Source organism: Pocillopora verrucosa, chromosome 9, assembly GCF_036669915.1.
Source record: "Pocillopora verrucosa isolate sample1 chromosome 9, ASM3666991v2, whole genome shotgun sequence".
NCBI classification, from domain to species: Eukaryota; Metazoa; Cnidaria; class Anthozoa; order Scleractinia; family Pocilloporidae; genus Pocillopora; species Pocillopora verrucosa.
In genome coordinates this window covers 22,179,882-22,194,598 of record NC_089320.1, presented here as the reverse complement: position 1 = coordinate 22,194,598, position 14,717 = coordinate 22,179,882, and the positions used below count along the sequence as shown (strand labels likewise).

The 14,717-nt window shown below is 38.8% G+C and overlaps 2 pseudogenes; both read right to left on the bottom strand.

Moving 5' to 3' along the window:
- Window positions 1-4,333: 4,333 nt before the first annotated feature.
- LOC131783851 (uncharacterized) lies at window positions 4,334-5,721 on the bottom strand (annotated as a pseudogene).
- Window positions 5,722-7,503: 1,782 nt separating this feature from the next.
- Window positions 7,504-10,089, bottom strand: LOC131783833 (uncharacterized; annotated as a pseudogene).
- Between the last annotated feature and the right edge of the window lie 4,628 nt (window positions 10,090-14,717).

The following is a 14,717-nucleotide window of genomic DNA, read 5'->3' as shown; positions in this document are numbered from 1 at the left end:
ATCGACCGAAAGTAAACTACGACTTATACTCGCTGATCAGATTTTAGAGCAAGCTTCTAGTATCAAACGATTTACAACGATAAATATTTCGAAATATCAATATTTTACAAGTAAAATCAATAAAACTTGCTTACATCTCGTCTGTCCGTTGTAGTTTCTGGCGATTTCTGCCGTTTTAGCTTGCTTTACCATCACTGTTATTTTTGTTATTTGGAACCACCTCCTTTTCTCTATTCGCAAGATTTCATCCAAAATCCTATATCCTAGGGCTGTATACAAATATTGCTTTGTTCAGTACCATCCTGACTTGATCCCAGTAATAGTGAGTGTACATGGGTGTTTTTTACCTGTGTGTCAATGTACTTTCTCCTAAAATGTCTTAGGGAAAGGTGTTTGCCTGCGCCTTTCTGTTTCGTTTTGAAAAATCTATAAACATGATTCAAAGCCACATGAAAATTATCAAAAATATATTTTGTGGCGTACCATAGAGGCTCTCAGAGGGATGGTGGCTTTTACGGCCAACGGGTAAAAATTTGGCAAGTTCCGTTAACAGAAAAAATATTGCGATAAACTTTTTTTCACGACTAACGGTTAAGATTTGCCAATTATTATCCCTTACCGCTATGTTCTTTCACTGTTGACCACATAGAGTTAAGGTTAAACAAGGTCCATTAAGACCCTTATTATACAAGAAGTTATCTATTAATTGTCGCCTAGCAATAGAAAACATCGGCATGCGTAGCATCCAAGAGTTACCTTTTTTGGCTGGGTTAAGATGGGACACTTTGTGAACCTCATGTTTCCATTTTTGTAGCAGGAAAAGAGCATAACTTTTATAAGAACGAAATTATCGCATTACTCCATCTTAGGAGAAAGAAAAAAAAAACCTAATTATCTGAACTCACAAAGGTATTTCAGGGTCTATTGTCTCTATTGTCTAAATACTTATTAGTAAAAATAAAATCCATTTCCCGTTGGAGAGAGAGTGCATTGCGTGACGGGACGAAATATCGGTTGCGAAAACCACTACGCCAACTACCATTCCACTAACAGAGAAAAAATCAAAATTATTCGTCTACAATTAGCTGGCAAAATGAAATTTGATTGGTGAAATACATTTCAAGCACGTGAAAATTGTCTAATGTTCAAGCAGTGCGATGATTGGGTATGTTCTGATTGAACTTCATGGTACGAGTGGAATGTAAGTTGTTTGGCGTGTGCGGTGTGAGTAAGGGAGTGGAAAAACAGGTTTTAACTTTCATATCCCGATAAATCTTGACCTTAATTGACGAGACTACTCTCGCAAAGGCCACAAACCGTTACGCTCATCAGAAGAGCCCAAAATTCTTTGTGCACAGCCCCTGATTTCATGACATCATTTGAAAGAAAGCAATACCCATACGCTGTGATTGGTGCAGGATATCCAAATGCTGTGATATGATTGGTGCGAGATGCGTACCCTGATGCGGCAATCTGATTGGTGCGACCAAAGTACCAGCCTACAAGCTCACATAATTTCTTTTTTTTTTTTTTTACATAAATAAAAAATAACTCAAAAAAAGCTAACTGCTATTGAAAACATACTTTGATTGGTACGACCTTGTACTCTCTGGTAAATTTAAGGTTGAAAATTGAGAGAGATGTTCATGATCAGGAATCCATCAATCAATAACTTTGTATTTTTCATCGCGAAAAAGAAACTGAAATTGATGGTAATTAAGAAAAAAAAATCGATGCGATGAAAGAAAGGCGTTCCCGAATCTAACAGCTTTTAACCTTATTTGCCATTGTTTATTCCGTTATTGCTTAGAAACTGGAATAAAACAAGACACAGAGCGAAAAGTTCACAGGCAAACCAAACTCAATATACGAGAAACAGTCCGATCTTCAAGTTATTACATAACAGTAAGAACATCAGCCAGATTGCATTTAAACATCCCTTGACTCGCTCCAATATTGAGTTTTATTGTCTTCGGTGTGGTTTTTGGGTTGATTTCAAGCAATAGAAGGAGACTTAAGTTCGTCTGCTTTTACGTCTTCATACTTTTTACTCATTCAAATTTCTTAATTTCAACAGTTAGGTAAGAACAAACATTACAGCACAGTACGCTAGTGCGTATTCAGAGCATGGGCTACCTGTGGTGCGTCACAGTTTGTTTAGGAGACCGACATGAAATCGTCAAACGGGCCGACAACGTTGTTTGTCATCTAATATTTTTGTCGCATTTTTGTCTAGAAACGAAATAACGGCAATTAGGCAAATCTTTTCCTGTTTGTAATGGCACTGTGCAATGCGATGCGCCCCTTAAAGTAGAGAAAAAAATCGAAATAAAAGGCAAATGTACTTTAGTCGACACCTTTTTTCAAATAGTTGATGTTCTCTAATCCTTGCTTCAGCTCATTTTTTACTTCAGTGGTCCTTATTTTTTAATTACTATTTCAGTATTTCGCCAAATGACTGAATTGAATGATAATAACAGGAGACAAAGAAAAGAAAAATATTTTTTTCCTATAACTGTCTGAAGCTGACGCCGACATCGTTAATTAGGCGGTTAAGCGAGTGTCCCACCACACCGTCATATGGTTATTATGTAACTATTCCATGCTCAGTTTGTCACAAATATGAAAGGCCGTCAAGAACTTCCTTCCATGCTTGAGTTATGCCAAACTTTCATGAAGAGTAGAGAGGCCATGTGGGGTTTGACTGATCGTTCAGAATCATGCTACGACCTAAAGCAGACGAATTCCCCAACACAGGTTGACAATAAGGCTATGCTGCGTTTCTCGCGATATCATTGTCGTAATAATATTCTAGGAACGGCGCAAATTTCCTTTCCATGCAAGGATCAAATGCTTAACAGACCAACGTCTCCTGAAATGACTTCAAAACCTAAAGAAGAAAAAAGAATTTATAGAAACGTGGACACCCAAGAAAGGCTAAGGAACACGGAGGTTTCCTTCTCACACTATCAAGCGCGAGTCTATCTACATATGAAGCAGGCAGATACCTCGGAGCGTTATTCAAATCGCCAGTTAAGTCAAGTACCCAGCACAAGTTACTCATCCAGGGACCAGTTTGATACGGGTGAGCTTAGGCAAGGCAGACGTCGAGTTGGAAAAGAGTATGTTTACGTGGAACAGAAAAAACCACAACATCAAGAAATGATCCCAACACCGACAAAAGCGAGGGGGTCCCCCAGACAAACAAAGCTGACACCAATGCAAGAGGGTGCCAGAGAGGCAGCGGTAAGCCTTCCCTGGCAGTTAAAAACGCTGAACGAAGATCAGTGTCCAGTTGTGCGGCCGGTAATGGTACGTCGACATGGGAAACAAGAGGCACGTGTAGAGAGAAACTCGCATCCCAAACGAAGGTATGGCATCAGCGAAGGAACTGATGCGGCTCGAAAAGATAGGACATTTGCTCGAGTTTTGAGAAAACGTTTTTGATTGTTATCAGTTCAAACAAAACCGTCGAGGAGTAAGGAATCGAGGCTGATCGTTAAGTTTCATATTGTCACTAAACAGCAGGCTCTTCAAACTGATCTACTGATTGGCTTGTATCAGTAACTCAGTAAATCATACTTATATCGACGCACGACTTCCAGAAGTTCCAATACTTTTTCGACTTTCTTCAGGGTCGGCCAGGGTTTTTGGGTATTCGGTATTCAGGGGCGTTTTAAATCGGGTATACGGTATACTGCAGCTTAAATATGGGTATTCAGTATATCACTTTCTTTGAATTTCAGGTATAAAGTATTCAAAGCTTCGATTATTTTTGGGTATATTTGGAGGAATTTGGGGTATTTTGGGGTATTTTGTCGATTTTTTTTCGGGTATATTGGTATTCCACTACCCCCCCTGGCCGACCCTGTTTCTTCACCCCCATGTTATTTGTGCAAACTTGTTCGAAATCTTTTCCCGAAGTGACACTTTGATTTTTATGCGCGGAAAGAAATCGCCTTTAAATCATTTAAGTGTGCGTGACCCATAGCTGACCTATCTTTGGGGCATCGTCTACTTTGCATGTAAAATCTCTTGAAGATTTTCTAATATAAATATTTGTAAATAAGTTACAGTTCACATGGGTGTCTACTCTCAAATAATTTTTTTTTAAAACTGTGTATTAAAGGTTTCTCAATTCACTGTCGAAAGTTCATCTGGGTTGCTTTAGTATTGATTTTCCCCGTTCTGTGATTGGGCGCTTGACTATCTCGACCAATCAGATAAAAAGTGTGCCTATTCTTTCTTTTGGTTCCTTGCGATAAGGTTCATGACACAGCCTGAAACTGAGCACATCACAAGTCCTCTTTCCCTGACTATTCTGGGCAATCAGTACAATCAAAATTACTGTTTTACTAGAAATCGAACGCATTTTTTCTAATAAATGATTATTACAAGTTATAAAGGGAAAGAAATACAATTGGATGCAAAAATTGTACTGAGAAATAAAAAGACAAGTCAACGATTAACTCTCCTTAGTCACAGCGAAAACATTTCTGTCACGGGACATCACGTGATGCTTGCAAAAGCGATTGATCTGGAAAAGGTCATGGACCGAGAAAACTGGAGTTGTAGACTCTCCTTATGCCACCATCCCCCCACTCTGAATTCTTCGTACGCGTATTTTATCTAGTAGTAACCAAAACATCCAAATTATTCGAGCCTGGCCCTCTCAATGTAACACAGCATAAAGGTGAGCCGCGTGAAAAAAGAGCGGGCGTCGCGTGACAAACGAAGTGACATATAACGAAACATTGCTTTACGTCATCTACAAGTATAAAGTTTTCTCACCGAAGTTATAACGTTTCAAGGGTAACAAAGTGATTTGTATACCAAAATATCATTTGAAAGTACTAAAGTTACCGTATTCTGATCATTCTCTTGAAAACGCAAGACCCAGCGAGGAAGTCATCATAAAATAAAAATTAAAACAAGCAGAGCTGAGGAAAAGAATTAGCATGCATCGTGATGTCTTCCTTGCACAGATCATCGCCTGCTCAGCTTTGCGATTAAAGGCTTGGAATTTTACTTTTCCTTCCGATACATGAACGAACCCAATTCCAGCCTGGTAATTCTGTAGAGCCATTCCTTGCAATTCTGTGACTGTCACTTCGTAACAGCGCGTTTAACTTCTGTTGCCCGTCGAGAACAGGCTGTGTCAAGACAATCCGAAGCGATTTTCTGTTGACAATCTCGTGCTGGCAGAAGATTCCAATGAAAATTGCGCAAACAAAGAAACAGTAAAATGGTGCACCTTTGTAATAACCTCCTTTGTCGGCCAAGGCACCAAGCCAAGACGCCCAAAACATCGCCCACGTTAACCACAGAAAGCATACGCAGTCGATGTAAGTCGGTAGCTGTCGTCGAAAGTACGGTCGGCTCTGCGTAATGAAGTGATTTGAATAAGCATACATTGTATTTCGAACTCGGACAGCCCGACCAACATCTTCTACTGCTATTCGAGTGTGTTGAATTCCCCTTGCTTCAGTAATTAAGCGATCGTTTTCCGACATCTCGAACAATCTAATGGAGAAAAATACGATCCGTCAGTGTCACCCACAATGTGATGATTATATTTTATGATCAGAAACTGGAACACTAGTTCAAATACATTTCACCATAAATATCGGTCACCCCTACCTAAAGATCGGAACCTCGAGTAAAGAGGAATTAGAATACCCAATATTTCGCGGCTCCTGAAAGTTGGTAGTTTTCGCGGAAAGGAAGTACTTTTTTTAATCTAATATTTAGTTTCTCAGGGCTCTCTCGGCTTGTCACGCAAGCATTATTCACGTAGGAGATTACGGTGAAGTGAACGCCCGAATAACAGTTTTCTGATCCTTTTCGACAAGTGTACCAGTGTGATCGTCAAAGCGACTTGTTTTTTAGCTGGTGATCATTGCCAATCACATAATCAATAAAGGAGAATCCAGTTGACATGATTTCCATTTACGAAGATTTCAATTTCGCTAATTTACGAGCTGGTAGAGGCATTTTTTACAATTTTTCCGGAATGCTCTTACCAAAAATGGTTGCATTTGGTCACCTTCCCGTCGTGCCTTTATGAAATATAGTTCAGGCAGGCAACGCCGAGAAACGAAAACGTCAGTAAAAAAAAAGGAATTTTTCGTAGAAATTTAGCGAATGGGTTGATGTGATAACCGTCTCCAACGGAACCAGACCATAAACTTCAGCATAAGATATATGCAGACAGCGTTTGGTTCCAGATAAAATGGAAATAATTCGCCATCGATCAGGGTTCTCGATCTCGAACCACGCTAATTTTGGTGATTTTAGGATTTTAGTTTGCAGAGGACGACTAAGAATGCACAATCAAACCTGCATTGAGCGGTCACCCATGGAGAATGACCGCTTACTACAGGTTGACGCTAAATACAGGTTCCACAGAATAGGGGTATTGCAAATAACGGTAAAAAAACACTGATTTATGCCAAAATATACCACTCAACGTACAAAAGCACGCTCAAAAATACTGCTAGCGTAGATTTCGGGAGATAAACATGGATTAAATATACTTCGGAAAGCTTGTTTTTAGTTTTATTTGAGTGGTTCCGCCAGAACTGACCGTTCAATAGAGGTCCAAGACAATACAAACAGACCGTGGGGACTCAGCAGAGAATAAGCACGACCGCTCAATAGAGGTGACTGATGAACATTACGTTGTTTAAGGGGAGATAATTTCGCCAAGAGCCCGCATAAATTACAGAGTGACTGCTTAATACGGTGTCGCTCAAAACAGGTTCGACTGTCCGTAATTTTTCCGTGTATTTACACTACAATGAAAATTAACGAGGAAGTATAATAAGCTAATTAAACACGAAATCTACAAGGCGAGGAAACCTGAATGAAACCACGAGGCTTGTAAAATTTACAATTTTTTTAAAACACACGCGATGAACAGTTAATTTACTTTTCAAATCCTTTGAAAATTGATAAAGGTAGGTAAGCCAACGTATTCGTCCTTTTCCATTAAACTAAAAAGATTAGAAATACTGCCTCAGGTTAACGTATTTAAACTACCATCCATTAAAACTGAAATGGATTTAAAATAAAGCATATTTATTGGAACAGTATTGGACGTGGTTGTCGCAGTAAAATTTACCTGATCCCACCAAAGAAAAATCATCCTCCTCATTGGTAGTTAATTCGCTGTAAACTTTCTAGAATCTTCCCTTTATACTCTGTTGGTAACGACTGCTCCCCTCTGAGAATGTTCAGCCCCCTTCCCCCCTTCGATGATAGATGACGACTGGTTTCTTAATATAAGTCTTTGCAGCCTGGCCTCTTACATTAATGCCGTAAGATAAATAATGGTATATCCAGGATCGATAAATTGTCAGATGAATTTTGGAACACCTACGTAATTTTTGTCTCACTTGTTTGCTTATATTGCTAGAAAGTTTACCTTGAAAAATTGTGGTAGTGTAACTATCTTACTACATTTAATCAACGGATCTAATCTTTCCTACGTGAATTCCACATTAAAAACTAGCAAAATGACCCCAGTCGGATAGTCCATTAGTGTCACACTCACTCTTATTAATTCTCAAATACCAACAGAATTATCACCATCTATAAAACTGTGTTTTTTAGTCAGCGTACTATTTGCCTCCGATCCAGAACTGAGTCGTATCACCCGAGTTTGAGGTGCAACGGAATTTGGGATTTGTAGAACTGTACATTCCAAAGTTGTCCTCGGTCATTTATGGCCGACTTGCTTGCGTCGAAATCGCAGGACCGATGGGTAAAATAAGAGTCGACATGCAGAGAGTAAAAGCCTTTTTTATACGCTGTGAATGCAGTGCAATTCACACACTCATTTCCCCCGGATGTTGACATATTCGTAAGGTCGACAGGTGTCTACCACCGTGGGTACGTCTTTAATGATGTCAAAGTCTTCAAGCGCGGCTCTCAGGTAATCTGTGTATACGGTACCATCTGTGTTGTATCGGCAAGTAGCTCTCCAGTGAGTCGAGTGATCTTTGAGCCAAAGGAGGTAGGGTCGTTTGATGATGTAAGCCTGCCAGTTTGGGGCATCACCGCTGATGGCTTGGTAGTCATCGTAAACCCGATGTCCTCCTGCAGAGGAAGCAGAATTGATGAGGAAGTTATGATCACATCTTTCCGCTGAATGCGCTTTCGTCCTACGCTCATTTATTAGATATTTATAGAAGTATTAAGGAGAAAGTAAATACCTGAAAACCGATCTTTGTTGGATAAACTAAAGGACTCAATCAGGTTCCAAAAGCGAACCCAGGCTCTGAGTCAAAATCCACAGAACACCTGGAATGGTTTGATTCTTGTCCATCGTCAACTTGTGTAACGATCGTTGTCAAAACTGTCGCTTATGAAAACAAAACTCATGGAAGCAACATGATACTGAATGTATTTCACATTTTTCTTTTTTTTTTCTCCCTGAATGCGCTTTTCGCCGTCCTAACGTTTTCATGTCTTAGATATTTTTTAGAAGGATTTAAAGAGAAAGCAAATAACCTGAAAACGATCTTTGTTGTATAAGCTAAACGACTCAATCAGGTTTTTCCAAGCGAACCCAGGCTCCCTGAATCCAAAATCACAGAACACCTGGAAGGTTTGATTATTGTCAATGTTAACTGTCTACCAATCCAGCCGCGGTGGACCCACCCGGCTGCTTTGAAATCTTGACAGCTTTCTTTTCCTGCTGACCTCGCAGTGCTTTTCCAAAAAACGTAACAGGACAGGAACAATTGTACCGAACACATTGTGGGTTGACAGAGCTCAGTACAGGTTCCTCTATTAAGACAAACGGATTGTTTTCTACAGCAGCCATTGGGTAACACGTGAAAAATCATCAGCACAAGGAACAATGTTGTTAAGAACCCTAAAATGTATATGGAAAAAATAACTACGCGTTTCTGATTGGCTGAAAACGAGGGCATTCTCATTGTAACACGAGTGCAAAAGTTAAAAATGATCCACGCAGGTGAGAAGCTAAAAAAGTATCTGCCAGGATTAATTCTGGTGATTTGATATTTCTTTCGTCCCCTGAAATTCAATAATTTTTTTTTATTTAAAGTTTTTAACTTCCGGGTTCCATTAAAAGAGGAAATCCTTTCTACCTTCAATACCCGAATAAAAAGGAACTTGAAAGTGCAAAACTTCAAAATCCGTCCTGATGATCGCGTAAGCGTGAAACTCAGAGTCACAAGAAAAAGTTGTCTACATTGATGTGTCCAACTTTCAGATATGTAATATTATAAATACAAACACACGCGCACACACACACACACACACACACACGTACACACACACACACACAGGTACACATATATATATATATATAATAATATTTCTTTCAGTGCCCTTTCCAGTTTTTTTTTTTTGCCTTTTTCCGTAAGAAATCAATTAAAATGTCCCAAAGGTTTCAGGTGGCAGCAGGTTACGTTACAGTTTAAAAGATAAAAGAAAAACAATTTATTTTCAACCCCACTTTTTTGGGAAAGGACCATTACCATCCATAAGAAAGAAAATTTTTGACGGGGTTACGAAGCATAATAACATTGCAAATAGTGCCTCTAATTATTGAATGATTATTTGTATTATCGTTCGTCAGGTTGAAGCTTTCCTCCTCGATATGAAATAAAAAAAGAAAGGCATGGACTGTTATGCAAAGGTGAAGACTGAAAACCCATTCGCGGTCAAAATAACGCTATTACATGATAACGTTTTTGGTACCTTAGTGGAGTATTCTCTCCGCAGTTACGTAGTAAACCGCTTCCGTGGATGTTTTTCATAGAGTCCTTGTTTGTAAAATGGCTGCTTTCGTTCAACTCGCCGTATTGGCTGTCGTTTCTTGACCTTTGTAGTTTAATCGACAGACAGCGACAGTCTTTGATACACTTCAGATAGCACTGCTGTGAGTTTGAACTCACAGAATTGTGAAAGACATGGCCGACAAGCTCTTGGTCCTGATAGGCTCCTTAGTTGCTCATTAAAAGAGATCTTTTCACATTTCCCAGTGGAGCCTAAGCCCTTTACTTTAAAAGCGCTGAAATGAGTATACAAAAAAAAAAACTTTGCAACCATCATTCTTATCGTTTCATTTCCACAAACCCCGCCTGGGGAACGATGTTTTCTCATAATGTCCGTTTCTTGAGTCAGATTACTTAGTTAAAATATCGCCCATTCCTTATGTGTCAATCAACGTGCAAGAAACCAATCAATGAGTCACAGAAAAATAACTTCACAATACGAATATTCAAGGCTCGGAAAAGTAACAAAAACAAGTGTTAAAAAATCGACGTGCGTGATATTTTCCGATTGTGGCGCGCAAAAAACTTGATGCAGATGTTCAACATAAGACCACCTCCCACGCACACGGACATAACTTTAAATTTCTTACTTTCAAAACTGCGAACGTGTTGTCTAAAACACACGTGGGATAACCTAGGCTAGTTTTTATGGGTTTTGCAGTTAGTGCTTACGCTTAAATTTAGAACATATAGACATCGATAAACCCATGTAAAATTCAGTTTTTTTTTCAGGTGTCTGTTTCTGATTTTCATCCAGTTAAACCTGATTTGACGAAACACGCTTTGCTATCCCTATGTGTCAATCAACGTGCAAGAAACCAATCAAATGAGTCACAGAAAATAACTTCACAATACGAATATTCAAGGCTCGGAAAATTGACAAAAACAAGTGAAAATGGATTTGTTTAATTATTGCGCACAAATAATAAGATGCAGATGTTTGCTTAGTACCATCTCCCACGCATAAAGATATAACTTCAAATTTCTTCCTTCCAAAACTGCGAACGCGCTGTTTTAAAACACATTTGAGATAACCTTGGCTAGTTTTTGCAGCAGATAGTGTTTATACTCAATCTAACATGTTGAAGTGATCTGGCACGTTTCCACACCCAACTCGAGCAAAACATGTTTCTCGTGTGTCCTTCTTGAGCTGCTTATTTATTCAAGATATCGCCTTCTCTATTTGGCAGTCAAATGCTGGCGGACAAAACAGGAAGTATTTTCAGTTATTGATATCTTGACAATAGCCTTTACCGTGCAAGTTCATCAGATTCAATGTCAGTTAATTTGTGAGCAGAATTTAGCCGTTTCAAAAATAAATTTCCATTAGAGCAAGAAAGCCACTCTTAATATCTACCAGCGGGAATATGTAGAACAATATCAAACCCCAGCTGAGGGAACGATGTTTCTCAGAATGTCGTTATAATATGGCTCATCCCTATGTATCAATCAAGTGTAATTAAGTAAAACAGAAAATAACTTCACAATATAAATATTCAAGGCTCGGAAAACTAACAAAAACAAGTGATAAAATGGATGTCTCCAATTATGGCGCACAAATAACATGATGCAGATGTTTTATCTAACTGATTCAATGTCAGTTAATTTGTGAGCAGAATTTAGCCGTTTCAAAAAAATAAATCTTTCATTAGAGCAAGCAAGCCACTCTTAATATCTACCAGCAGGACAATTATTGGCAAGGGGGACCCCCCACCGGGAACGAAAAGAAGTAAAGAACTAAATATGGTTGGTATTAGAAATATGAAGAGCCATGTGTTTTTCTATCTTTGCAATCAGATTATCTTACATTGTGTTAAAGATATACTTGAGGCAAAGCTAAATATTTTTACTGAAAAGTAACGTCAACTTATTTCATCTCAGTAAGGTGCTTTATTCAGTTAAAAAAACCCTGAATTTTTCAATGATTGATGTTCAATTACAGCTGCAAAATGACAAAAAATGTTAATTACGATCAGCGGTACAGAAAAAACATTCACAACTCATGGTTTGTAGACAACCAGTTATCCATTATTACTTTGTTTTGTAGAAAATTACTTTGTTTTATAGTGAATAGAGAAATATAAGATTCGATCGTTTCCTAGACTTGAAATTTTCACTCCGTGTTCGTGAAAAATATAGAAAATAATCCTCCCTGTGTTCAAGATAAAAACCAAGGAATAATTGATGATGTTTTACAGTTAGAATCTCTTCGACAATGTCTCCTCACTGTGGCAGTCTCCTCTCCATGGTAATAGGCCTATTTAAAATAATAATCGCAATGGATTATATTATCAGTTTGTCAAACTAAGTACATAAAAACTGTCTGAGGGCTGCAAATGTTTGATTTTGATTTTGTTTTAGCACTAAACATACAAAAAGTTCCCAGTTTCATTCAAATAGCAGCAGCTTTTTCACATTTGGCCATATATAACTCGATTTTCCGGTTCGGAAACTTCGTCAAACTCACATTTGACGGTAGTTATTTAAGTTCAAAGCACGTTCTATTTGGCTGTAGTAAACAACCCTTAGTGTCCTTATTCGCCATATCCCAGAAAATCTTCCGATTTTGCAGTCAAATGGCAACAAATGGAGTAGCGACACATATAATATGCGACAGATAAAATAGCCTTCAATCTTCATTCCCCTTGCTGCCAACTTCATGTTTGTTTGATTTATTATCACAAGTAAAGGAAAACTTAACATAACTTTATATTGATGAAGGTAATGTCTCAGATAACTAAGTCAAAAAGATGCTCTTCCATTAACACTGTTTCAGTCAATGCCGAACGACGAAATTATACAGGCAACACGTATATATTTAACACTGATATCATGAAGAAGGCCGAGAAAAGCTTCATGTTGTACTTGCTAAATAAAGATTAAACTCAATTTCAGAACATGATTAGTTCGGTGGCACTCGTTGAGTTTAACTTTGACAGTTTATTTATAATAGTATTTCCCCTTTAAGCTGCAAGATCTTAAAGCAAGATCTTAAAAGGGTTGCCTGTTGTGGCATAAACAGGCAAGTTTGGTCTACAGTTCTCACAGAAGACAAAGGTCTTCAGTACGATTAACTCTACTGAAACCAGCAAATTAAAACAAATGTTTCTATCTTTGGTTCAGTTTGCTAAAAAAAACCAAGCTGATAGTAGTTGATTACTATATAGTTACATCCATCAGAGTGCTCGCCGTAAGTTATATGTCCTCGACCGCATAGCTATCTTCAGAGACAACAGTGCACTCTTCGTGGTTGATTCAATCTTTCATGATTTTAAAAGAATACCTGAGAAAGGTGAAGAGAGTGTTGTACACCGCGGGAAACAGGAAGACGCCGAGCATGATGCGAGAGGTACGTTTGGCCTTATCAGATCAACATCAGTATCTGGGCAACTGCCCACCTACCCCTCCCCCAATCTTTGAACAACAGTCAATTATTCAAGTTAGGGTTAATGTGGGGTTAGGGGAGGGGTAGGTGGGCAGTTGCCCAGATACTGATATTGATCCGCCTTATCCATGAAAAAAAAGCTGCAGGATGAAAAACTTGGAAGTAGACTCTCCCACTATTTGTCTTAAAGAAGCAATTTTCATATCGTGATTGGAAAGAGCGATCATTTCGAGTTCTGCCACAGACACCTCGTTCAAAACGTTGAGCGTTTGCAGATCATTCTTCAACGGTTGTTTCTTGACAAGTGAAGGGATTTTCTGTTGAACATTTCGTTTTGCAAGTAGAATGCAATAAATGGGAAACCAAATATCAGGAAAAATACGGTGTAAGGACACGAACAAGCGCCACCAAAACTCCACACAGCAACAATAATTGAAAACCACAAAGGTACACCGCGGTAAAAATAGATAGGTCTGCTTAGGCATGAAGCGCCTGCTCTCTGTGGTGAAGATACATTCGTGAAACGATGCATAGAGGCGTGAGAAATATTCACTTTACGGCCAACACTGTCTATTCTGGTTTGGCTGTAGCGAAGAAGTTCAGCCGCAAATGACACAGACATTGTCGCACCGATAAGAAACGTTCCCGAGCCAAGAAAAATGCGTCGTGTAACGATTCCATCCGCAAACAGGAGCCGATTTAGTTTTCTTCTGTCTCGGCAGCGATGACAATTGATTGTTACTCGTCTAGCGAGCTATGCCTTTAGCGTCTTACTGCCCACAAAACTGAAGAATGTGAAAATGATGACAAAATTTTAAGAAGACTTTGGAAGAATCACAATTTATCGTGAAGCAAAACATGATTGTTAGTTATCTCGGTCTTTCTGGGAAAATTGTAACTCGAGCCAACCAATCTCAGGGATTATTCAAACTATCATGGGAACCTGTGGGCTTACAGTTTTTTCTCTGTTGGAATCGGATTCAAAAAAAAACGCATGGTATGATAACAGTGGAAAGGAATATGAATATCAGTTATCTGACATTTTTTCAGAGAGAAAGGTTACATTTAAAAACTTAGCATGGCGGCCGACTCGAAGATAACTAACCTAGTAAGCTCTCCATTCCCCTCAACACATACTCAGACTAAGGCAGCTCCCCTATCCCCTTACCCCCTCCCCTCCCCCGCCACTCACTCGAACACTTAAAGGCTCATATTTCGTAAGCTTTAAACCCTCTCTTTCCAGATATATATTCATGCAAACCAGCCCTGCTTATTATTGCTTATTATCATATATTTGTGTAAGTCTAAGGGGTCAGCACTTGGGTGGGTTGTCACGCAGTTTTCATTTTGGTTGATTTTAAGAAATAAAATTTAACCAATCCACTAAATTCTCTTTAACAAGAACTGAAATATATCTAATTGTTTTCGTATGTTACTGACAAATTCAGTTCTGAAAACTCACGAGCGTTTTCTCAGGTTGTGTTTCCAGAGAACTTAAGTTTTCAACGTAACACAGTAGG